The sequence below is a fragment of the Onthophagus taurus genome, chromosome 6 (genome assembly GCF_036711975.1).
Source record: "Onthophagus taurus isolate NC chromosome 6, IU_Otau_3.0, whole genome shotgun sequence".
Lineage (NCBI taxonomy): Eukaryota > Metazoa > Arthropoda > Insecta > Coleoptera > Scarabaeidae > Onthophagus > Onthophagus taurus.
In genome coordinates this window covers 17,147,483-17,169,674 of record NC_091971.1, presented here as the reverse complement: position 1 = coordinate 17,169,674, position 22,192 = coordinate 17,147,483, and the positions used below count along the sequence as shown (strand labels likewise).

The window sequence follows — 22,192 nt, the reverse complement described above, 5'->3', positions numbered from 1 at the left end:
ATTAGTTTTCAAGATACCACCTTTTAAAAATAGACACTTTTGTTGTAACATATGGTTATAATTATGCAGGGTTCAATTCAAAAAATCACAACTCCGAAATTTGAAGGTTTGAAAAAATGATCTTCAATATGTTAAATGCTAAGATAATTTGCTTTAAATTGCTTTTTACATCATGATGATATCTCAATTAGTTTCCAAGATACGACTTTTTAAAGATTGACACTTTTGTTGTAACATGTGAAATGGTTATAATTATGCAGAGTTGAATTCAAAAAGTCATAACTTCGAAATTTGAAGATTTGAAAAAATGATCTTCAACATTTTTAGAGCATGATATATATGTGTCTCATATATGTCTCAATTAGTTTTCAAGATACGACTTAAAGATTGATTACTTTTTCCTAATATTTATGACGGTTATAATTATGTAGAGTTGAATTCAAAAAATCACAATTCAGAAATCTGAAGATTTGAAAAAACGATGTTCAACATATTAAATACTAAAATAATTTGCTTTAAATTGCTTTTTACATCATGATGATATCTCAATTAGTTTTCAAGATACCACCTTTTAAAAATTGACACTTTTGTTGTAACATATGATTATAATTATGCAGAGTTTAATTCCAAAAATCACAACTCCGAAATTTGAAGGTTTGAAAAAATGATCTTCAATATATTAAATACTATGACAATTTGCTTTAAATTGCTTTGTACTTCATGGTGATAACTCATTTAGTTTTCGAGGTACGACTTTTTAAAAATTGATTACTTTAATTCAAACATTTATGATCACAATTCAGAAATTGCAGGCTTAAAGAATTATTGTGGGAATACTATCAAAACTAGATCATACTTTCAGCGAGATATTGATGACCAAACTTGGTTGATGAAGGAAACAATTGATGTGACTGATTACCTTATTCATATATCCTAATCAAAAATTCTTGTACATTTCTAATCGGGCATTTCAACATCCATATTCAGCAAGATCGGGTGATTTCTGCAGTATTAAGAAATTCGAAAGATATTTCGAATCGGGATTAACCTTTTGAATGAGGTATTGTTCTTCGAAATCTGAAAAAACATGGTGAAATAAACCCTATTTAATTGGGGGCTTGAAAAAGTTGGGGGTTGACTTCACATAGGTGTTTAAGTATACCGAAAATACTTGATTGTGAATTACGTTAGGAATTAAACGCGAGTGAGGTGGAATAGTCGGTTTTCTTTGGTCCAAATTCTTCTTTCGTTGGCTTTCGGTTCCAACTCCTTTGTGGCCTTACCATGGTCAAACGACTTCGGCGAAACGGCCAGATGATCCAAATGCCGCCGCCGAAACGCACCGCCATAACGACGACGCTAATATTTTTATTGTTACGGCTAAGCGGAAATTTAGACATTATAATTAAAGACCGAAAAGGGGTCCCAGTACCATTTCAACCGTCGCATTCCACCGTATGAATTTATCGGCGATACGCTCGATTATGCTCCTTCATTCGAACTCGAGCTTGCTTACATTTAGTCGGACGTGTGGTGCATAGAATTTACGTTTAGTATATTCGACTAAACGGTTTCTATATGGATCAATTATTGGATAATCAGGTCCGATCCGGCTCAAAAGTCAAAAACCAAACCAAAACGATATTAACCAGACGCTCGCTGTAAAGGCGTTGGTAATCGAACGGAGCATCCAAACGTAAATAGCACGTCTTATTTTATATTTATACACAATGATATATTTCCATCGGTATTCATCTGTGTAATTTTCGTTCGCCACGGCTGAATCACCGTATATATATATCAATATTTAGTGCTTCCTACTGTAAACTATTATTGAATTAAAGCAGCTATTAGTGTGATCGACCAAACAAATCTTATTTTATATATTTTTAATTGGAAATAACTCAGTTTCAACGTTGATTTATTCTAGAGGTTAATAAGTGTATAGGTGTATATCATGAAATTTGCATAATTGTTATCTGATAACGGTTTAAAGTGGCAATTTTCAATTACCACCCCTGATATCCTTAGCATTTGGTTTTTCAACAAAAGAAATCTTTACCAAACCGGTCACACTAGCGTGGCGAAGAACCAGTATCGGTTGTGTTGGACGGAGGACAGAGTCTCGTCATTTCAAACATGTTAAAGTCTGTGGTCATGTCGAGATAGTGACGGTCGATTACGCGATTGACGAGCCGGCCGCATGCGAAAAGAGCGCGTTCGTCTCTTGTGTCCGGAGGAAGAGAACAAAAAGGGCCCCGACACCGTCCCGCAAATGGGCCCGGCTTTATCTTCGTGGGTGGCAGGCGACGACTAGCTATGATACAATATTTATAACAGTTGATATCCTTTGGCGGACTCTTTCTTGTCCCTCCACGGCGGTCGTAGCCTCCCCGGCGTATATAAATAATATAATTTAAACCTTCCCCGAGACACCCCGCACGGCCGATCGCTAATGGGACGACCTTTTGACGGACTGCCGTCGGACTCCGGACGGAATAGATATGGCTCATTGGGCGGCCGTTGAAATTCATCTCAATTATAAAAAGATTTTTAATTGCCGACGTCTATCGGCCGGTTTTTCCACGGTAATGGGACCGCCGCGATGGAAAAATCCGGTATTCCGCGAATTTTTAAATCGCCGCAGGTCATGTTAATGCGTCCGAAGCAGTAAACGCTACCGTATAAGTACGGAAAGGTTCTTTTTGTATCGCGCCATTAGCGGAGACCTCCCTTCGTCGGCCGGCTTATTACTTCTAGCGACGAGTGAGAGATTTACGGTCGTGATTCTTCCGCGAAACCAGAGAAACGACGCTTCTCTCAAGTCGTTGTCAACGTTTTTCTAAAACCTCCACATCAGAAAACTAGTTAAACACAAAAAGTTACAAAAACACCACTTACATCCCTCTAAATACAGTAAAACCTCGATATAAAGGACTAATACGGGGACAGAAGTGTCCGCTATAGCCAAAAGTTCGTTAAATGAAAATGAACACTTTAAACATGCAAACATCTGAAGACGTTCTAGGTCTAGTGTTAGTTCTAGTTTTAGTTTAATGAAAAATATACAACAATCTAACGCTGATCAATAATTAAAACTAGAACTAACACTAGACCTAGAACTAGAAAGTTTCGGGTTTAGCCGTGCGTCCTCAGACGTTTTTAGTTCAATAAAAATATGCAACATAGTGACATTTTATGCTAACTAGCACTACTTACCAGCCGTCCTAAGAGACGTACGTCTAAATAGAATGTTTCTAGTTCTAGGTCTAGTGTTAGTTCTAGTGCTAGTGTTAGTCTAGTTTTACAGGGCTAACTGCATCTAGTTAAAACCGCATAAAATCGAAATCATTTCACTGCCTTTCTGTGTCTGTATAGATTGAATTTAGATTCGTCGCTTCAAAGTACGCAATTCCAGAAAAAGGGAAGAGATTCAATATGGCTTTTTACAAATTCCAAGCGCTTTTTACTTGCAATGTTGACATCATGTTTCTGCTACATTGTGGCTCTTATCTGTGAAGAAGGAGCGGAAGAATCTTTGAGCACCTGTCGGGCAATTAGGGAATCTTCTTTTTTTGAAGTTTTTCTGCGTCTTGATCATTTTTGATTAGAAAAACTTTTATTATTTCGATAATGTTTGAGTGTATTTTGATCTTTTTTACGCGAACTTCCAATAGATGGTAAAGGAATATAGATGTAAAGATGAAAAAATTTTTTATTAACTATTCAGGATCTGTGCTACATATGTTTCGACTCACCGCAGAGTCATCATCAGGCACGACGTCATAGTCATCATATTCCTGCCATACATTTTAACATTTGAGGTTATAACTCTCGCCTAATCCGGTTTTATATCGTATTCGTTTTAATTTTTAATGTGTACCAAATTAACTTGTGATTGTATCTGATTGTTCGAGGATTTTCCGTTGATTTAAAGTGCCATAACATTTGGTTGTATTGTTTGTACACGAGAAAACTTTGTTTAAACATTAATATTTGTAATGAGGTCAATATTCTACAACCTTCACTTGTGAACCCATTTGACGTCGTGCCTGATGACGACTCTGCGGTGAGTCGAAATATGTGTAGCACAGATCCTGAATAGTTAATAAAAAAATTTTTCGTCTTTACATCTATATTCCTTTATCTATACATCAAAGATGAACCTGGAGAATCTAATAGCTATATCCAATAGATGGGGTAATTTTACTTATATTTTTCTCTTTGTCAAACATCTTCCATATTAGACGTCTTTCCCCCCTCTACACAGCTTTTTTTGCATCCCATCTCAATGATGTTTAAATAATTTTCGTTTAAATTGACTTAACTGACATTTATCCTGCTTTTAAATCAAATCCAACTATCGATATGAATTTTATACTGAACATACATTGCCAATGTCAGGGTGTGTTAATTAAAATGCCAACTTATAGTAAACATATTTGCAAAAAAAAAACGTATAACAATTTAACCAGCGATAAAATGTTACTACAATGAAGCCATTACAAACGATACAGTATAAGTCAATACAAACAAATAAAAAATTATGTTAAAATGCCGTTATAGTTCGAGATATGGATAGTACTGTTTGAATGTGCAAGGGTGTGCTAATTAACGTGCCAGCAGTGTATTTGTTATTCAGCGTCTTCAGACGCACGGCTAATCTCAAATATTTCTAGTTCTAGGTCTAGTGCTAGTTCGAGCTTTAGTTCAATGAGAAATATATAACAATCTAACGCTGAATAACAACAAAAACTAACACAAAAAGATATATCAAAAGCCAGAATTAAAGAATTTACGCTAGAGAATGAAAATACATTTTTTGATCTACTCTAATCACAAATGCAAAAAATTAATCATAATTCTGCCAGAGTATTCAACGTGGATTAAAGCGGAATAACAACCGTTCATTCCAAAACAAGAATTATATGTACATATTTAAATTTATGGAGAGCCTTCTTCTGGTCTAAAAAGTTTTTCAAATAAACTTCTTTTGTGACCTTGTCTTGCATCGTCGTCTTTTGGTCTACTTATACACATATTGTTCATAATTTGTCTATGCAATGGTTTGTCAGAAAACTTTTGTCTTAAAATTTTGAGTCTGTCTGTAATGGGAGTAATGTTTGTTCGTTCGTATAAAACTTCGTTACGTATGTTATGTAGTGGGTTGTTTGGGTGGCGTATTTTTGTTATTAGTCTTACCCCTTTTCTTTCACTTTTGTTTATAATGTCCACCGTTTGTTTAGGTCTACATATGCTTTTATAAATATGTACTGCTGTCTTGGTCGAAATTCCTTTGTTCTTGAAGGTTAACCAGCGGAAGTGTTTTTCCTTGAAACATTTTTTTCGTCGTAGTCGTTTGTCCAGAGATATTCCTAGATATTTAATATTTTCTGAGGGTTTCAATTCGCCTTGTTCTCTAAGGATATATGGGGAATTTTCGTTGATGTTGTGATAAGGAATTAGTAGTTGGAATTTGGATGGGTTGGGCTGGAGTTTCCATTTGTATAACCACGCTAATGTTTTGTTGTAAAGTGCTTGCATGTTGTTGATTGCTTCTTTCATGTTTTTTTCGTGTGTAATCAACGTGGTGTCGTCTGCGTATTGTAGTACATAACATGTTAAATCTAACAATGAGGGATCTGGGGAGTAAATGTCTGAGCAATAGATGTTGTATAGCGTGGGTGATAAAGGAGAACCTTGGGGAACACCTCGCAAAGGAGAAAACGGATTAGAATATGTATTATTTATATGGATTTTAATTTGTCGGTTATTTAGGAAGGTTCATTTTGTAGATTAATCCTTTGTGCCACACGCTGTCGAATGCTTTATTGATGTCCAGAAAGACTATTGCTGTATGTTTCTTCAATAGATGCGTTGTTCCGATGTTATTATATAGGATAGATGTGCGTGGTGGCATTTTGATGTTTGAATCCGAATTGGTATATTGGAATTTTGGAATTCATATAATTTTCCAATTACGGAAAGGAGTGTGATGGGACGGTAATTCTTAGGGTTCGAAGGATTGGAATTGGGTTTAGGAATTGTTATGATCTTCCCACATTTCCATAAAGATGGGAAAAATTGTACTTGTTGACTAACGTGGATGTTGAGCATTCGTCGTAGTTTTCTACGAATTTATGATGATCTTTGTCGAATAGTGGATTATCTTCTGGTGTGAATGCGGCTTGTAAATGTTGTGCCATGGCGTTGCATTGTTCTATGTCCGTAGTCATCTCCTTGTTGTTGTAAATTAGAGTTGGTATAGACCCTGTCTTCTTGTATCTGGTTATTTTTTTATCTTATTCCAGTATGTTTTTCCGTCGTCTTTCTCTATTTCTGTGCATACTTATAGCCACTTATTAATTTGATACTTCCCTGCGTATTTGTTTGTTGAGACGATTATATTCTGATTTCACCTGTACAGGGTGTCCCAATTTCGATGTCCGCATAGGCTATCTCCGAAACTAAAAGAGATAGAAAAAAAGTAGCTTACATGTCATGATCTCGTTTTTCGAGAAAATGCTAATGCCGAAAACTCCGAACAGCTATCGTCTTTTGTTTTCGTCCTATCGGCAAAAACTGAAAATTATGCGAAAACGACAATCGCGAATATCTCACTTATTATCAAAGATGGAGTGTTATAAATAAAACATTATATGGGCAACTTTTTCCGAAGAATTCAGTGGCGTAGGTAGAATTTTTTTCCCATTTTTTATTTTCGAGATTTTTGACGTAACTTTATTTTTTTAAATGGAAACCATAGTTGGCTATGACCTAAAATAATTTGTTATTTTCTTCTGATAACAAATATATATATAGTTTGTGGGGCATATTTCTTATAGTTATTGAATAATTAACAAAAATTCATTTTGTTCTATCTAAACATAATGTATGTATTTAAAAGTTAATGTTGCTATGGTGATAACCATACATACTATGATGGAACATAATGTATCAAATAATTGCCAAAGTTTGTATTTAAAAATTCGATAACAACTCTGGCATTATGAGCTGGTATGATGCACCGGCATGTTAGGTGTCAAAGTATAACAAAACTAAATAAAACTTTACAATGAACTTCGAAAATTATGAAAATGTAACATGATGGAATGCTATATGTTATCAGATAAGAATGCGACGTTAGCCGCAGAATTATATTTCACAAGGTATTCAGAAAGAAGACAACCGCACGTAAGAACCTTCAGCCGGTTAGCAGAAAATTTAATAGATTTTTGGTCCATCCCCAAACCATGTGCAAAAACATACCAAAATGGCCTGCAAGAGGATGAAGTCAATGTGTTGGCTTCACTTGCGATAAATCCATCAACATCTTGCAGAGAAATTGAACAAGACGTCTGACCCAAAAACCGCTGCTTCCGAATATGAAAGAAAAATATGTATAAACCATACAAAGCGGGCCTAACTCATTATTTACGTGCAGGAGATGTCAATCTAAGATTAGAATTTTGTAGATGATATTTAGAAAAATTAAATAATCTGCTGTTTGTTCAAAATGTCATCTGGACCAATGAAGTCTCTGAGTGTTCAAAGAAGGTTGAGGTTCAATGTATGGTGTGCCCTTTTAGATAATAGAATGTTGGCATATAGTATCTACCATAAAAACTTAAACTCAGGTAATACCTCAATATATCAAGGCAGCACATTGTGCCTTTGGTCGACAATTTGCCATTAAATAAGTCTCAAATGATATATTTTCAATATGACGGAGCACCAGCACATAATGCCAGAGTTGTCAGTGAATTTTTAAATACTACTACAAACTTTGGCAATAATTGGAAACAATGGGCACGTTCAGCCGGTGTCAACTGTTAAGTTGCTATATTAGCAGTCGCGGCTGAACGATATGCTAAGTCAGCGCTGTTACGCAGCAGTTTAGTAAATATCTCGGCGTAAGTAATCTGCGCTTAGTTTGTCAGCGGTTGTGAAATTCTAGGTTAGGATTAATATTTTTTGTTTCTCCCCTTTAATTTTGAAAACTGGCAGAACTGTATAAAATGAAATGAGCCTTAAAATCAACATCATCATCCATTATCTCTTGTAATAACACAAAATTTTCAAAAATATTATTGTTGGCCATAGTTTTAGGTTATGCTGAACTTCTAATTCTCAATTGCTTGTTCAGCCGATTTCGTTCCGCTGTATTAAAGCTCATACAACTAGCTGACTGATTTAATTCAACTGTTGACACCTGCTGAACGTACCCAATGTTTTCCATCGTGGCATTGTTATCACCATAACAACATTAAGTTTTAAATACATAAATAGTTTTAGAAAGAACAAAAAAAATTGATACATTATGTTCCATCATAGTATGTATGGTTATCACCTTAGCAGCATTAAGTTTTAAATACATAGATTAGTTTTAGATAGAACAAAATGAATTTTTGTTAATTATTCAATAACTATAAGAAATATACCCCACAAACTATATATATTTGTTATCAGAAGAAAATAACATATGGTTTCCATTTAAAAAAATAAAGTTATGTCTCAAATCTCGAAAATAAAAGATGGGAAAAAAATTCTACCTACGCCACTGAATTCTTCGTAAAAAGTTGCCCATATAATGTTTTATTTATAATACTCCATCTTTGATAATAAGTGAGATATTCGCGATTGTCGTTTTCGCAAAATTTTCAGTTTTTGCCGATAGGGCGAAAACAAAAGACGATAGCTGTTCGGAGTTTTCGGCATTAGCATTTTCTCGAAAAACGAGATCATGAGATGTAAGCTACTTTTTTTCTATCTCTTTTAGTTTCGGAGATAGCCTATGTGGACATCGAAATTGGGACACCCTGTACGTCTCTTGTTTTATGCTATTTTCTATATGTAGCTCTCTTATGATTGAATTGATTTATTTCGTCTATGTTAATAGAATTTGTTTGATGGCCATTTATAAATGCAATTAAGTCACTGTAAACTTTTTCTATGTCTGTTTAAAAACAAAAAATTTTAAATCGTTTTACATAAAAATATAAATACGGACTGATCACGATGATTATAAAGTGGTTTTAAACACGTCGCCGTCCACCTACCATTTACTTCATGTTCCATTAGCATTTTCCACGTAGTTTCGGCACCATAAAAGCCCCCGTTTTGACCAGGGGCCCCGGTTAATTGTAGCACGTACTCACCGGGCGTTCACGAGCAGCTGTCCGAGAGGCTGAATGAGTTGCAATTAAGGGCTGACCTTGCGAATTTTGCGTCGCCGACGGTTTTGGTGACAGACACCCATAAACTTATAGTCGTTTGTGGAAAACGACCCAGCTCTTTTGGAAAAGAAAATCCCCCCCGCAATGACGTCTCATTTTAGGACACTTTTCCCTAAATCATCTCTCCAGGTAGATTTTATAGGCGTACGTGGAAGAGTCACCATGGGGTTGGGTCCTTTAGAATTTAGAAAACGTGATAATACTGGGTGGACTTATCTAAATGGATAATTAGTTAATGTGAAAAAGTTATGTATCATAAGAATTTATGAAGTTGTATAATTAGTTTGTTTGTATTTGGCTCACATCGTTGGGTACCTTATGTGATCATTAATTAGCTACGAAGCGCTGTTATTATTTACAGCCGTCGCTACTCGAGCTCGTTTATAGGTCGTAAATTAATTTTTATAAGCGACCCGCCTATGGGGCGTCTTCGTGGCGACGTCTTCGTTCGTCCTTCTCTACTTTTTCGTTTTTTTCCTTCTCCCACCTACCACCATTTTCCAGGTAAATCAGTCAAAGGCAGTGGCCAGCGAGCGAAAAGGAATTAAGCAAAAAATAATAGCTGGGCATACGATCACGAACCGAGCCAGAATCGGGCCGTTCCGCGCCCGGAATTTTTATCGTTCTATACAGAGAAAGAGATTAAACATTTCGCTAATTAAAGCTGTAATTGTGAATCGATTCAAATAATGCGGAGCGCGAAAAAAGACGACACTCCGGTACGGTTTTGGAACGAGTTTCAACCTTTCTGTCCAAAGTTGTCTTTGTACATATTGTTTTTTATAAAAATAAATAGCCGTCTCATTCCTATAAGATACAATTTCATCCATTTCCTTTTGAAGATCAAAAGTTAGAATGCTTCCTTCTGGTTTTACTCTTCGTTAACTAAAGTAACAGAAGTCAAGATGTTGGTGTGGTGGGTAAAAGAGTACTCTACTCCGGCAAAAGGAGTCGTGTAAAATGCAAAGGCGTCGCGCGATCCGGCGTCGATAGCCGCGGACACCGCTATGATTGTGAATTGCGCGTCAGAATGAAGAGACGATGGAACCCGATAGCGTTCTGCATGCGACACAATGGATCGCCCATTCCCACGACACTCCGCGGCTGCCTGACGTATGTTCTTCGCCGGGCATCGATATGACGGTTTTTAAAAGGCCATTTAAGCCCCCGGCCCGTACCCTACAACTCTTAAATCCTTCAACGCGTGTCTACCGGCTGCGTACGCGAGCTCCCCGAACGACACGCTTTAAAGGACCTCTTGGCCATCATCGAACAAGAAACGTGCTTCTACTGCACGCCGTTACGGTACTCTACTGGCTTTACTTCTTCTTCGATCAGATGCCCGAACGTAGACAATAGACTTAGGTACTGTAGAGGTAAATGCCAATGTCTTATCCTGATTTGAATACCAAAGAAATTAAATGATTTTGATATAATTACTTTTGATAGGTATTTTATAGATAAATGATTTGATTTCTATATACCGGTTTTGATTAACTGTACTTGAATAAAAACAACTTTTGAATTTTTTAATCTGAACACGTTCGTCCAAGAGACATGTTTCAAATTCGTCCGACGTTCTCTGGGGTCGCGTTCCAGAACGACTCGTGATATGGAATTCGGCGTCGTGTTCATATTTCGGCAGTTGACCGTCCCAGGTCCGTTTGATTGACAGATTGGCGTCGCGACCTAGACAGGCCTTGAAGAGCCACTCGCTCCCACGTGAGTGTACGTGATGGTTCGTTTTAAGAAGCCACGAACGTTGTCATCACTATGGAATTTTAATTCGTTTTGTGTATATTTGTTTTCTAATTGGGAGGTGTGTTAGGATGATTATCCGTGGGGTCATTTATTCGGTTTCTGGATGTTATCGTGACACGGTCGGTGATAAACGCGTCTAAGTACTCTTGCTGCTTCGGTAATTAGCCAATATAATATGCGAGGATAGTCTCGCGTACCGTCGAGAGGCAATGGGCTGTATTTTATGGAGACATGCCCATACCGTGTTCAGATATCTCAATCAGCGGCCCACCTGATGTACCACAGCATTACTGCGCATTTATGCAAATCGTGTCAATATTCAACCCAAGTCCGGGTCCGGTCCCTCGGAATCCGGAACCATCAGCGTTTACCCCTGGGCCAAATTTAATTAAATCGCGATTTTTTTTAACCAACCGGGCTACTATTTAAAAACGTCCGTTGTTGACGAGATTTGTTGGCGGAGGTAGGTAAAAAACGCCGAAAAAACTGGGACGATGTATTGGTGGAATAGCACTATATCCGATTTAGTATTTCAGTCCCATAAAATGAAAATATTTCGTTCCGCGGATTCGTTTTCGATGTTTTACAGTGTGTATTTTTTTTAAATCTATCCTTAGAGAATATTTTATTGAACAAAGGCTATTACCTTATTATTGCTGCCGGGTTGAGAAGAGAGGCCCCTCTCGTTATCGCGACCTATAAGATCTATTGTAACTTTAGCCCTCCAAAAGTTTAGTCAAATGTAGATCCTTGATGAACCTTAGTATTGCCCTGAGGTCTTGAACCTTTATGTGGGTAGGTGCCAAGAGAGTTTTACCGATAATTTCATATATTGCTCAGTATATGTTCAGCTGTTTTTGACTCGTCGTTGCAAAATCGACAAATTTGATCCTCAGCATATCCGATGTGGAAGAGGTGGTATTTTAGGGGCGCATGGCTGGTCAGGTAACCTGAGAGCATCCTTAGATCCTCTTTGCTGAGGCATAAAACTTCTTTGGTTATGTTTTACGACGGAGTTATCATACTCTTCACTTCTCTGTGACCTGAAAGTTCTTTCCAGCGTAAGGCTACCTTTGAGACCTCCCAACTGCTGATTATTTGTTTTAGGTGGCTTTTTTGTAGTCCACAATCAGGTTGGGTTCCAATGAAGGGCTTCTCATTGCCCTCAATGTTGCTGTGACCTGGAACCTACCATAGGGTAACATCATTACCCCTAGCGAGTTCTTTCAGGTTACTGGTACACTCTCTGATCAGTGCGGAGTCTGTGAAAATGTTTATGGATGCACCTTTCTGTCCCTTCTGCACAATGAAGGAAATTATTCTTGACTTTCAAGAAAAATTTATTCTTGAATGTATTTCTTAGAAACAAGTATAAACAAAAATATTTTTTGTGAACTTCTACGGTTTGATTTGTTTTGTTCGCGATTACTTGCATGAAATACAATTGAACACATTGGTTTGTTTCTTTCCTCGTCTAACGCCACGTTAATTGCCTCCTTTAACGATACGCAATTTCAGGCTTTAGCAATAGTGCGAATGTCGTGGTTTTTAATTCCAATTTAATTTGAAAATGCATGAATTGCAATATTTTCGTTTACTGGGCGAAGATGTGTTATTAAATTTGGATCGTTATTGGCCTGGGCTAAAGTTAATTCGCTCAAAAGCTGCTCGATTTCTATACCAAACTCGTCAATTGACTTTTCGCGTTGTTTACATTGATGCAACTGATTAGATAAGGTTGTTGCTGATTTCCGAGAAATGAAATTATCTCTTATATCTTTAACAAGATCATCATACGCCCTATTTAATCTTACTTTGGCGTTTTCGGACAATCTAGTTTTTAATATATAGTTAATTAATAATTTTATATCATCCACGCGTAGCAAACTAGCATATAACTAAATTGAATCTATGAGTTTTTTGGTAGTATCTTCAGTACCGTCCATTACCGGTAATAAACTACTAGCCGTTTTTAAATCAAAAGCTTCACCCATCTTACCAACTTTATCTAACCTATCTTCTAGAATATCTCTAATTTCTGTTAAAAGTACAGTAATTTCAGTTAATACATCTATATTATTAATATTAGTGTATAATTTAAATCTTTGAATCTACTTAAAAACTGATCTAGCTGACCTAACTTTTTGTTTGTAAATTTTACGTTTTTACGCGTATCTTTATTGTCTTTCACTCTATTAATTTTAAATACCTTTAATTCTTCCAATAAATTTTCGAAATTTTAAACCGAACCCATGGAGCTTTGTAGTTGCTTACGTTGACTGCCTTATTGACCTGCTCGAAGTGCCATCAACTCCTGGCTGCTCTGAATTTGACGTCTTATTCTTCTGTCCATAGATTTTTTGCATCGATTCCATACCATGTATCCAATGATTCCCATTATAACGATTACCATCAACAGGACGCCAACTTCTAACAATGTGAATGTTGTGGACATACTTGTAATTCCTCCACTGTTTCCTGATTGTGCGACTATAATTTCTTTTTCTCGTTTGGATTGATTGTACCCCATTTTGTCTTCGGTTAATTTTTAGTTAATAATAATTTTCTTCTTTTTCCTTTTTATATTTTGTTGTTAATTGATGTCATTTTTCTTAGTTCTTTAGTGTTTTGCCGCTAGCAGGATCGTCATGTAAAAGGTTCTTAGTTGTTGTATTTGTTTAATGAAAAAAATACATAATATTGTGTCGGCAGTTTTATTACTTTTTTATTTACGTGTAAATAAATAGGCAGAATTCCATCTTCTCCAGGCGATTTTATGGGCTTGAAATTAGAAATAGCCATAATAAATAAAAATTATGTCCATTACTTCAGGATTGGCATTTACTTGGGGGCAAACTTTTGAGGACTTTTTTTTAACCAACGCCGGTCCACTATTTAAAAACGTCCGTTGTTGACGAGATTTGTTGGCGGAATAGCACTATATCCGATTTAGTATTTCAGTCCCATAAAATGAAAATATTTCTTTCCGCGGATTCGTTTTCGATGTATTACAGTGTGTATGTTTTTAAATCGATCCTTAGAGAATATTTTATTAAAAAAAGGTTATTACCTTATTCAGAATGAAAACTGGACCGTTGTAATAAATTTAGAAATAACGAGCTCGCCCGGTGTGAACCGACCTTGAGGCAACTCTCCAGATGGACATGTCCCACAAAAACGAAGACGCGCCGCATCAAAAAGGAAAGTTATTTCATGCTTGAAAGGATTTGGCGCAAAAGGCGAGGTCAGGCAACAATGTGTCGCACGCAGGTGTCATTTTGCAATTCCAAGAAGGTTATGCTTTATGGTCCCGCTCTGTCCGCGGCCGTACACGACTCTAATTCCATGGAACGCCGCCCGGAAATCAGGAATATCAATAGCCGACTGTAAAATAAAAATAAAAACACCTCTCTAAATCAAAAAAGATGCAACGAGGAGTATCTGTCCCTTAAACTTGACGACGTATCTCGTAAAATCTTTTAAAACTTTCTGGTTTTTGGCATATTTCCCAAGTAACATCACCCTTGACATTTTTCATAAGAACCCTCGGTAGGTGTCCGTAATAAATTTAAAGTCCCGCTGCTTTCAGGCGCCACCAGAAGCAAAAATTAATCTCGCATTATGAGTCTATCTGCGGCCATCTAAGCGTTTTTCCCTGCTTTTATTTTAACATAGCAATAAATAACCGGGGGCGTTGATAACGATCGGTCCTCTTCGGGAAGCGTGCGTACGAACTTTTCGGCCCTTGGAGTTCCGGAACGGCCCTCATGGGCACAGAACGTTGGTCCGTTGTGGCCGGTAATAAAGCAGTCAAGAGTTGTACTCGAAAACCGGCAACAAGGCCAAGAAAAAGCCTCAAGAAAAGAACGAGTTAACTCTCGATGTACCGTTCAACGGTCGATATGATTTATTACGGAGAACTTCTCGATTCCTGGAGATCATAGAATCGGCTTAATAGTTTACCGGATCGGATCACTGATCTTTCTTAGAATTAAAGACATAAAATGAATAAATTTACTATTTATATTCAACTACAGCAACTTTTTATTTACATTAAAACTATTCAGACGAAAATACACTGATTTAATAATATCAAACAATAAGTCAAGTTCTAAGTTTTATTTTTAACACGGTTATATTATAACTATTCTTATAAATTGTTTACATTAATAACCATTTAATAATGGCATCTAATTTTAATTCAATGAAAATCATTTATCAAATAAATAAAATTAAGTCATGAACTATTTACCTAATCTTGTTGGGCGCAGATTCAACAACTGAGTAATCTAAACATATCTGGAAACTCTTGGTGTAAATAAACATTTGTAACCTCTTTCACTAAAATCTATTTACCAATATAATATTACAATAAGAAATTTTACAAAATATTGCATGTTTCGTTTGAAATTTTCAAAATAATTTATAATTTACAGGATAAAATTAAAATATTCGCTTCCTTGGTTGCACAATTTCATCTGATTTTGCTAAAATAAGTGAGATGTCGAGTTAAATTGACGCAAGCATCTGTCCCTACTTTAATTTAAATTTTGTGGTTGTCCTAAATTTCGGCTTTCCTGTCATGTACTTTTTTTTGTTTATTAGCTTTGCGTTATTCGGCTTAATTTGCATAAAATATGTGTTTTATTATACTTTTATATTTTCAATTATCTCTTAAACTGTTTTATTGCGGCCTTTAGAACCTTGGTGTCCATAATTGGTCTGGTTGCGTATGCAGTTACTTGTTTACATTTATGCTTGTCAACTAAAATCCAAGTAAGAACTTTATTTTTAAACATGTGAAAAGAATTTGTTGGATTTTTAAAGTTATCTAGATTAGGATACATCAAATTTTAGTACGATCTCATTAACTACTTAGACGTCGTTAAAGAGATTGTTCATAACTTCCAATTAGAAATGCTTAGCACTATTAAAGAGCTGATAAAGCAAGTAAATGTAACCTTAACAATCTGGGAAATTATTCTAAAAGAAATTGTTTTATTTTTCATGACTTAGAGAAAAAGGCGTGATTTATAATATATTCAATGCAATGCCGACTTCTAAGCTTATCCAATTAATCGAATTTGGCAAATATTTGTGAGACGTGCACGTTTTTTTGGTAATGCTTTGGAGAGCAGAGTTGGCCTGTATGTCAAATTTAATCTCGAAATGGAATGGAGTCTTTGGAAATTCTCTGTATTTTGTGACGATAAAATCGAATGCGCTGATTGACTATAGCATTACTTATGTAGTGTTGCGAAAGAGAAGGAGACATGAACTGATGATGAAATTGAATGTTTTCCAGGAATTTTACTGTTAGGCTAATCACCTCATTCTATTGGGAAAGTTTTAATGATACAGTGAAGCTATGTCGCAAAACACATTTATATAAATTCATAGATATAACTCCATTTGAAGAAGCTCATAGCCTTATGGTACCATTTGACACCTGACAAAATTATTTTACCACCGTTGTACATCATTGTTCAATAACGAGATTAAATCCAAGGACATAAACGGCTAAGGAACCACATCAACAAATACATATTTTATGGAATGAATTCTGATGAATGAAGGATGGATATCTATTGGATGAGATTAGGTACTTGACGCTTATTTGACGGAAAGTTTGCGTGAGGCCGATCCTACACTATCATAGTTCTGTCATAGATCTGTTATCAGGTCGAAGATCGCCATCATCCCGCACTTCAAATGCTATTTATTAGATGATAGAAGCCAAGTAGATGTTGTTTACCTAGATTTTCAGAAGGCCTTTGATCAGTTGGATCATTATGTGTTGTTGCGCAAGTTGAGTTCCGTTGGAATTAGTAAACCTTTGATCTCCCTTATGGAGTCTTACTTACCTTCGAGATAGAGAGCAGAGCGTCAGATACTTCAACTGCAGTTCGTATTCTATTCGGCTAACATCGGGAGTGCTTCAAGCACTTTCAACCTGGGTTCAAACCTGGGTCAACTTCTATTTCTCATCTTCATCAATGACATCACGGACTCCATTTATTGCGCTAAACTACTTTTTGCTGATGACCTAAAAATATTTACCTCAGTTCGCTCTTCAGCGGATAGTGTTGTTCTTCAGAGTGGTTTGGATAGTGTTATCGAGTGGTGCGCGAATAACCGATTGTCTCTAAATGTGTCGAAGTGCGCCGTTGTTTCCTACAGCATTTTGATTTCCATGTTTTCCATTTTGATATATTCATATATTTTACAATTGTTATCATTACTACGTATTATTTTTTGTATATTTACTACATTTGTATTTTTTTTTCACCTGGGTAATTCAATTAAACAAATTTTGCACTTAAAGGTGAAATGTGTTTATTATCACTCTACCGGTTTCGCTCCTTTCGGAGCATCTTCAGGAGTTCCTAAAGTTATTAATTTTACAACACTTTCTATTATTATATAATTTTACATTTTAACTTACGTCAATTTTTTTGAACAACTAAACATGTATGTGATACTTTATTGAATTAATTCACTATTAAAATGTTAATCTCTAAACATGTGCTATTATATTATACATCACTTTTTATTATATTTTAGGTTATGTTGAAACTGTCAATGGTATATTTTCTATTTTAATGTTGGTAATCTGTCAAAGGTGATTGTCGTGTATTAATTTAAACTTTCTTGTTTTGAATAGGTTGATTTTCAACAGGTTAAAATGAGGTATTACAACATAAACATATTAACTCCATACATCAAACACACTGAAAAATATAATGGTACAGAGAGAGCAGCTATTTTTAGAGTTCGGCAGGTTTTCGTGGAGGTGTGTATGGTTGTTTGAGATAGGTATATAGTGGTCTTCTTGTAGGTATAATTTGTTCGTTTAGGCATGTTACATCAGGGCAGTTGTTGAGGAATTTATTAATTTCATAGTTTTCCATTATTTCTAAATAGTAACTTTTATTAATATGATGAAGGATTCTGGAATTTTTATCTTCGTTAAATTCATGTTTTGAGTTAAATGTTAAGTGATTTCCGAAGTTGGAGTTATTTTTGTGTTTATGTTCTCTTACTCTTTTTCTAAGGCTTCTGCTTGTCTCTCCAATGTACGCTGCTTTACAAGTGTCGCACTCTAGTATGTACACACCATTGTCGTCCAGTTTATTTATTTTGTCCTTATTGTTTATGAGCATTCTTTCTAATGTTTTATTTGGTTTGAAATTAAGATTTATATTATATTGTTTTAAACTCTGTTTTATTTTATTGGATATGTTGCCTTGGAATGTTATAGCTCTATAATAAATACTTTGATCTTCATTGTGTTGATTCTTTAGAGTGGTACAATTAATCATTTTTTGTTTTTTCTGTTGTTTGTTTATAATATTATTTATTATGTAAGTTGGGAAGTTACTATTTTTCGCAACTTGGTAGATTGTATTCATTTCGGTGGTAAGGTTTTCTGTGTTCATTTTTGAATTGTATACTCTATGTATGTGTGATCTAAAAGCAGCTAGTTTATGTGCGTTACAGTGATATGAGTCGTAGGGTATGATTGCATCTGTCTGTGTTGGTTTTCTGTATGTGTTAAATATAAAACCGTTATCCTGTGTTCTTTTTATGTTTATGTCTAGGTAGTTTATTTCGTTATTTTTCTCTTGTTCTATCGTAAATTGTATCTTGCTGTGTATTGAGTTAATATGTTTATGAATCTTGTTTATAGTGTTGTTGTCTTTAGTATTAACAATGACTACATACCTTTTCCAAAATTTTATGTTTTCAAAATATGGATTATTATCTTTATTAATTATAAGTTTAGTTTCCATCTCATTTAGAAATATGTCAGAGATCAAACTGCTCAAAGGAGACCCCATTGGTAAACACTCTTCGTATGAATATATATTATTATTGAATTTGCAGAAATTTTGTTGTAAACTGATCTCGAATAGGTTGAAAATGTTATTACGATCATTTAGGTCTGTTATGTTATGTTATGTTATGTATTATATAATAGTTTAAATATGATCATATGTCTATGACCATATATTCTCGTCAACAAAACATATAATATTTGGAACCAAAATGGCATTTGATAAGTTTATTCTCGTATTAATTTCCGAGTATGGAGCGAATGAAATGTTGTACAATGTCAAAAGTAATCACTATGAAAACAGAAACAAACGCTTACTTGTTTATCAATCAATTGCTGAGGCTATAAGTGATATTGTTGTACAGCAACAGATGTAAGGAAGAAAATTAATGGATAAAGATATCAGTATATGGCTGAAAAAGAAATAAGATTCACCAGTTGCTACGAATCTTATTTAGAATCTTATACTGTTCCTCAAATGAGTATTTCTCTTTGAAATCAATTTATATACTTTAGACGCCAAAAAACAAAAGGTCTTCTTGTCCATTCTTAAATAGTTCTCGTAATGTTTTGGTTCTTCACTTTTCAGTTATCTCAATAAATGATTTTGAAACTCGTTTTTTCGTTGCTTCTTCAACAATGACGTATTGTAATTATTGAACTCAAACATGTACCAAAACCAAAAAACTGTTGTTCATCCATTTCGTGTAATAATGTAATCAAATATATGATATAGTGTAAATCAACAACATATTTTCCATAATATTTTCTGATCAAACTTTACATTAGAAATATTTGATAATAGATTTATGACACAAAACTATGATAGTGTAATACTGATCTAAGAAAGGAAGTGCCAAAAAAGAAAATAATTGGAATGTAGGATAAGTACTAAAAGATCTGTGCTTACTGAAACATGTACTGAAACGAAACCTTAGCGGTGAAGGCAACACAAAAAGATGACAATGTTTCGGTCAAAATAGTTGGAAACAATGTAACGGTGAAATTAAGGGAAATAAATAGCCACTGCACTAATTATCGGGATTGGGGAATACCCAGAGATTATCTATGAACATGGAATAGAGCAACTTGAGGTATAATCTGAGTGGGATTCTATGCATTTATATTTAAATGAATGTATTAAATAAATAATATTAATAGTATGACTAAAAAATATTTTGTCCGTTATATCCAAAATCCGTCTAACGAGATTTTACTGTAAATTATTATTGTTAGTAATTTATTTTCAATTATAAACCAGTAGTTATATTAAAATAACGTTTTAGTTTTTTTATAAGAATTGAATAGAATCCATTCATCTATTAACTCTTCTTCTTTAAATTGAATCGCGAAAGAGGGAGCCCCGTCACTCGACGATATTGAATTTATAACTGGATACGTTCGGTTTTCATTCGACCATCGTCGTTCTGTCACCTTTAAAACGGATATTGGCATCATTCAAGGCCTTCCGTATCATACAATCAAAGGTATTAAACTCACGCTGTTCAAGTTGCAATTACCTCCCGAGTTGTCATAATTAATATTCTATTATGAAACTGCGGAAACGATACGGTTCAAAAATTCATTACTATTTACCTAAAAATAAAATTTCCTGAATAAAATTGTTTTCTACTTATTTGTGAAAAAAAATCTTTCAATGTCCTCAAAACGTCAATTTTAGGACGTGAGTGAAACTGGTCACGGGACAATGACGAATTTCTTTTTCCTCGATTATGTGCGATTTCTGACTTGAACGAGGAATCGCAATGTGACGAGAGTGAAACGAAGAATATCGCTTGGAAATTTCGTGTTCAATAATCCAGTTCGTATTCGAATTAAAATTTGACAAATCGTCGCGTCGCATCGCATCGCATTGTCCATGTCAGCCGGCCTACTTGACGCGGGGCCCGCTTCCATTTAAAATTGTAATTTTCCCACCGAATATAACGGCCCGATCGGTATTCCACGCACATCGTACCGTAAAACTAAGTAATATGGGTAGTGCACAGGCGATACGCATCTAGTTTTATCGTTTAAATGGAATAGAAAGTCTATTAGATCATGCACGGAAATGTTTCGGGTTAGCAAATTGTACAAGAATACAAACCCATCTCTTTAATGTCACAAAAGATCCGATTCTGTTTAATCGTATCACGTAGAAAGTACTCACATTATAGATGTTATGCTGGTAGGCGATTGCAGTTAATCCCATTCATATTTCAAGTCGACCCTCTCTTGTGCAGCACCTTCCATTGGCAATATGGACATGGAGGCATTCGCCGACAGTATACTACGTGAATATAAGAACGACATTGCTTCCATGCAATTCATAAGTAGACCTGACACTCCCTGGTTATTGTTCGATTCTTGATTACTACGCCTACGGTGCATTATAACGATGCGATTTGCAACTATCTCACGTTTCGATGTGGGTTCGTAGAAGGTGTACGAGAATAGATGACTGAAATATTACAGCTACTGTATACTGGTGTATTAAAAAAACATTCGTAATAAAATACATTGTGAAAGAAAAAATTTATTTCTTCTTTTTGGATTTTTTATTTTACACGGTTTCTAAGAACCAAATAAACTAAAACAATTTAAATAGTTGGGTTAATTCATAAATAAAAGATATAAAATGGGGTTAGAGAATATATTTAAGTTATGGAAATATGATTTAAATATCTTAAAAGTAATTAGAATTGCACTACGAATTGCTATTGTTTGCTTGATTTGCATAATCTCGGAGTCGCACCCAATATTTTATTGATGATCTTAACTAGTGATGGAACGGATAGAGATTTTGCGAAAAGCCGAATACCGGATATCTATCCGGTCATTATGGTTATAATTTCTGTAGTGATACCCTATATTGCCACATTATTGCGATATTTGAATAAAAATGAAATTAATAAGAAAGTTGATAAAATATGTCAACTTATTTGGATCCAAGATACAGAATGAACTTTTTTGATGCTGATTTAACTAACGAAGCAACTCTTAAAAGAGAATACTTTAATTAATAATTGGTGATATTTCCGCAAGGATCCTTCAAGAAATAAATTTTATAGCGAATTTTGAAAGTTATCGATGAAAACTGCAACATCGAAAATGTTATCAAAACTTTTTAAAGTTTTGCTACAAACTTTTAGAGGAACAATGAAAGTACACCAAATAAAAAAAGAAGATTATGAAAGTAACATCAGATTAAACTTTTATGAACTTAGCACTTTCATAAACGGCAATAAAAAATACTTCATTCAATTCAACAAAATTGGGCTTAATGATGAACTATCTTCTAGTGATACGTCTAGTGATGATGAGGACACTCCTTTAAGCAGATCTATCAGCGGTTCCA

General features: G+C 35.0%; 1 long non-coding RNA gene across 1 annotated transcript; it reads right to left on the bottom strand.

The window, feature by feature from the left end:
• Positions 1-17,316: 17,316 nt before the first annotated feature.
• LOC139430312 (uncharacterized) lies at positions 17,317-17,523 on the bottom strand. The gene is made up of 2 exons (XR_011640780.1): positions 17,443-17,523; positions 17,317-17,383 (listed from the first exon to the last, which is right to left on the bottom strand). It is a non-coding gene; the product is annotated as an uncharacterized lncRNA (long non-coding RNA).
• Positions 17,524-22,192: the final 4,669 nt, after the last annotated feature.